Source organism: Lagopus muta, chromosome 16 (genome assembly GCF_023343835.1).
Source record: "Lagopus muta isolate bLagMut1 chromosome 16, bLagMut1 primary, whole genome shotgun sequence".
In the NCBI taxonomy this organism is placed as follows: Eukaryota; Metazoa; Chordata; class Aves; order Galliformes; family Phasianidae; genus Lagopus; species Lagopus muta.
Genome location: NC_064448.1, coordinates 1,816,065 through 1,821,152, shown reverse-complemented (window position 1 = coordinate 1,821,152; position 5,088 = coordinate 1,816,065). Strand labels below are relative to the sequence as shown.

General features: G+C 44.2%; 1 long non-coding RNA gene across 1 annotated transcript; it reads right to left on the bottom strand.

Moving 5' to 3' along the window:
- Positions 1 to 668: 668 nt before the first annotated feature.
- On the bottom strand, positions 669 to 3,948 carry LOC125701182 (uncharacterized). The gene is made up of 3 exons (XR_007380168.1): positions 3,849 to 3,948; positions 3,277 to 3,424; positions 669 to 1,842 (listed from the first exon to the last, which is right to left on the bottom strand). It is a non-coding gene; the product is annotated as an uncharacterized LOC125701182 (long non-coding RNA).
- Between the last annotated feature and the right edge of the window lie 1,140 nt (positions 3,949 to 5,088).

Sequence of the window (5,088 nt, the reverse complement as noted above, 5' to 3'; positions counted from 1 at the left end):
CACCACCTCCCTGGGCAGCCCATTCCAGTGCCTGACCACTCTTTCAGAAAAGCAGCCTGGCGCAGCTTGAAGCCATTCCCTCTGGTCCTATCACCAGCTACCCGAGAGAAGAGGCCAACCCCCAGCTAACAACCTCCCTTCAGGTAGTTATAGAGAGCAATAATGTGCCCTCTGAGCCTCCTCTTGTCCAGACTGAAGAATCCCAGCTCCTTCAGCAGCACCTCATAAGGCCTGAGCTCCAGACCCCTCACCAGACTTGTTGCCCTTCTCTGAACCTGCTCCAGGGCTTCAATGTCTTCCTTGCAGCAAACCTTGAAGCTGATACAAGTTGAAGTATGTTCACAGCAGCAGCAACACAACTGGGATGGGCAGAGGATCCAGCCTTCCCCCTAGACAGTAAGAAGGATTGGGACTGCTTAGATTTCCTGATATAGTAGTGCTGATGAGAGGGGAAAAAAGGAAAGTATACACATTAATAACATATTGCTGGCCATATGGCTGCTTCAAGAGAGCAACTATGGATCATTCTCATATCGTTTGAAAGGGAATGAAAAAGATAGGAAGAAGGAATAGGTCTGATGTCAAGGATGAGATCTGCTATTAGACTGCAGCTTTAGAAACATACTTCAAGATTCCTGCACATACAAAAAGCAGCAATAGGGCTGCTAAACCCCTCACAGGCTTGAATAAGACCTGTTGGCAGTAATGTCATGGGTTTGGTTTCCACTGAGCACAGCTCAAAGGATGGGGTTTATTGCTGCTAGTGAAAGTGGTGGCACTTACTGGAGGAGTCTGGATAAGCTAGGAGGAGTAGAATCTGCAGCTCCACATGCTGCTGGCAATGCTGGGCTGTACCAGCTCCCCACAGCTGAATGAGAGCTGCAGGCTTCTTAAAACAGGGGAGCTGTATTTGCAGTTCCCCCACTGCAAGGGCAAGTATAAATGCAAATCAGCACAGGAGTACAGGGTTGTGAGAAAATTGCAGGAAACAAGGCTTCATGTGGTGGATTATTCATCTCCTCTGCTGTAGCTTTCTATGCTGGCATATAACTGCAAATACTGCACTCCATACACTTAAAAAATGCACTAAACAACATTTATCAAACTGTCAGCGCTAAGAAAACAGTTTTAGGAATAAAACTCAGGGCTGTAGAGTCTGGATCTTCTGGGAGGGGAGCGCAGGCAGATGCCCATGAGCCAGATGGAGGCACCCATTTTCAGTGGGAATTTTCTTTGTAGTTGCAGGAAGATTTGACCCTAAACAAGCACTGGTTTAAAAGGACAGGAAAAAGAGAGATGGATGAGTTCTGCCAGCTCCAACAACTCAGCACAGCTGCTACTACTCACAGGACATCTCTCAGGACTCGACAAGAAGTGATTATTTTCCTCTGTAATTTCACTTGTCAGCAAACAGCAAAAGCCAGCAAGCACCACATGAATCTCAGCTTCAAAAATGTCTTGCTACAAAATGGCTATTCCTCCAGGAGCTGAGCAGTATAGGTCAGGTGCAGACGCTGTCTGAGTCTTTCATCAGAAGGCAAGGAAAAAGGAATGAGGATTTTTCCTTGTGATCTTGACTCAAAGTCAGCTGGAATTTGGCTCTGCATGGGAACCCGTGCCAGATGTGCCATCTTCCCCTTCTCACACATCTTCCTCAGCTCCAACCACATGTAATAAATCAGAAGTTGTATTCACCTGAGATCCCTTCCTCTGAGCTGAGCAGAGTGAAATCCCAGACCAGAGGCAGAGCTGGAACAAACATTCTCAATATTCTGCACTTCACAACTGGTAAAACTGTTGAAGCTTCGTTGACTTGCTTTGCTTCAGGATGTGTTCTCACTTCTAGAAAGGAAAAAAGCATGCTGTAGGATGCAGGCAAAACAACCCACCTGGCAGCCACGCCAGCTGGCCCTCCAAAGGCAGCAGCAGAAATTCCTGCATGATAAACATCACCTTCTTGTGGTGCAGATGATGCTCCAGTGGTAAGATGGTGCCACCAGTGTGTAGAAGAGGACCTCACTGTTTACTTGAGCCCACAGGGTCCTCCTGTGAGACTCGAGTTGTATAAGGGCTTTCCTGTGGTTACATTTAGTCTCCTCTCTCATACAGTGAATGAGTCAATTTGAGCTCACTGAAGGGAAGTGGAGGAGGTGGAACACTGGTTTTTCTCTTCAGGAATTCCTGAGGACTCTCATTTTTTTGCTCTGTCTGTGGTAATAGCTTTGGACGATTTAAAAGTGACATGAATTGCATCTTATGGGATAAAGGTGTAACACACGCATTCACAAAGAAAATCAAAGCAGATCAGCGTATGTGTGAGTATTCAGGGATCACTCTGAAATGACCATATGGCTATAAAGCAACAGAGTTGCTGAAGCAAGGAACTGACTCTGACTTTACCTATGTGTTCTTACACTACTTGTAAATGCTCTCAGATGGACTCTTATGTATGTTGCTGAGTATCCCAGAGAGATGAACTCTAAACCAGAGCTCCACTAAGCTTAATGATAGAGGGGTGCTAAAGCATAGTATTGCTTACAGCAGTGGAGTTCTAGCAATTTACTAGAGCGTTCATTATTTAAATAATTACTAGGTGCTCGATCTGATTAATTTGCTCTATCTGAAGTCAAGGTGCACTTTAAGGTTTGTTTGTTTTAAATAGAATAAAACTGTGATAGAAATGCAAAGTGGAAAAACCTAACTCACAGCTTAGAGAGGGAAAAGTTATATAAAGCACATCAGCTGCAGCCCTGACTTTATTTTCACTTTCTCAGCTACAGAAGAGTAGCCAGTCAACAGGAAATGCAATTTTGACCACATGAAAGCTACTTTTTGCAATTCTAGGTGATTTGTTACAAGTCTATTGAAGAATTTGTACTCCTGTGGTACTGCCCAAATGCTGGTATTTTTCAAATTACACACTGGATACAAATACTGCAAGGAACAGCTTTTTTCCAGCACCTTCAAATGGGCTCCTGTGCCCTTCCTTATCCACGCTGAATGTATACTTTATTGAAGAGCAAAGCTATTGACTTACTTCAGAGGTATTATTTACAGTATCAAGTTTTAAGACACTCAAATCACCCTGAAATTATTTTCTTCCCTTGCTTTCCACCAGTTAATAGACAGAACTGAGAATGGGCCCAGCATCTTAACACCCAGAACCGGATCGAAAACTCCAAAGTCTTCAGCCTCTACTAAATCAGGAAGTATTTCACTCAGCAAAAACAGAGTTTTTCCACTTTAGAAAGTCAGAACAAAAACTTTCACACTGACCTGGAAACTTCCTAGGTTGTGATTCTGGAGGTCTGAGGAACTGGACTCTGGTTGTGTTTCTGTGCCATAGCCAGAAAGAAGCAAAAGGAGACTTGTGTTAGCTGTGCTCTGACCCACCAGGAACCAAGTCTTCTTTGCTTTACTGGGTCTAAAAATGAGAGAGTAAAAGTTGTACTGACTTTACTACCATTAATTAATTTCCTAGTTTTAAAAAAAAGCTAATTTCTAATGTGATTAAGAACATGCTCAACTCCCACTGCATTCAAGAGCTGCTAAGAACGTATTCGTGGTTTGCTGGATAAAAAGGGACTTCCCTCCAACCTAAGAGCTATACTTTACAGCTCTGCTAAATCAGAGGATTTCTCACAATCTCATCCTGAACTAGAAAAGCACCAAACCAGGCAACCAGGCAGTGCTTTTGCATACAGTGGTATGCATGCTGCCCTGTAACACGATAGTAACTTATTACAACAAAGCAGTAAAGACCTAGGCTGAAGCAATTGAAAAATGGTGAAAAACATACTGAAACACAACAGTCATTAGCACAGAAACAAAGGAAACAAGTCACTTACCCTCAGAAGGCCTCAAGTACACAGGAATTGCCAAGAAGATATGCTTGCCTTCACTACCAACCCTTATATGAGGGCTGGAAGGGGTGGATCCTGGCTTCAGCCCTTCTGGTCACTTAAGTACATTGCATGCACCTGGGCTCCCTTGGGTTTGCCCTGCCTTCCCACCAGGTGTTCCATCACTAGTGCAAGCCAGTTTGTAGTCCATCAGCCTCATGGAGTGGTTCAGGTATTTGTTCATATGTATTTTCTTCAGAAGTTGAAGCTGTCCAGGTGAACACAAGGAGGCCACTGTGAGTGCTGATTCAGCAGGGTTGGGTAGAGCTCCAAGGAACATCACTCTGCACCTTCCATGTTTTAAATCCCCTTATGTGCTGCCATGCACTCAGTTCCAATTGGCTCTCTGATAAGTGAAACTTCTTGCAGGCACATAATGAGGATTTGGTATTTTCTTGATAGAAAACACTAATACTGAAGGAGCTGGTAGAGGAGGGAGAAGTACCAAGAGTTACTGAGTTTTGATCTTGCAATCTGTCAATTATCATGAATTGTTGCCCTGGGAGGAAGGCAGTGAAAGAAACCAGGAAAAGAAACCAGAACAGCAGGAGAGGAGAGGAGAGGAGGGGAGGGGGACCAACTTTTCCCCTCCTCTACCAGACATTTTAGGAACTGACTTACTAGTCTGTTTCTTTAGGGAAAAGCAACAGCAAAAACCAATTTGTAATTAATTTTCTTCCTAACAAACTTTGTAATGATTCCTAATAGCTAAATATTTTGGCAGTGTTACAAAGCAGCAGTCACTATTCCACAGAGCTGAGGTGGTTACCATTGAGAGCACGTGCCTGCACATCCACCAGATGCTGAGCAACCCATGCACTGATGGGCATTGCAGCTCTCCAAGCTCTTTGGTTTCCTCCCAAGGAAAATGAAGGGCTGCATAGAGCCCAATTCCCTCTGTGCACCCTGTCTGGGAGATGCCACAGTGCAGGACTGCCATGAGGAGCCAGTGGGCTGCAGTCTGGACACCACCAAGTGCATTCACCTGTAGGTATTACTGACGGAATGTGACTCATATGAAGCATATGAAAAAGAACCCTCCAGATTTCATCTTCCTCTATGCTAGCACAGAATCAGAGCCTGCTATGACTGGGTAGTGAGGAAACCTGTTTGAAATAATTACTGCCTGGAGAGGGAATAAGGCAGAGAAATATGCTGTGCCCTTGCACATATATTTTATAGAAGC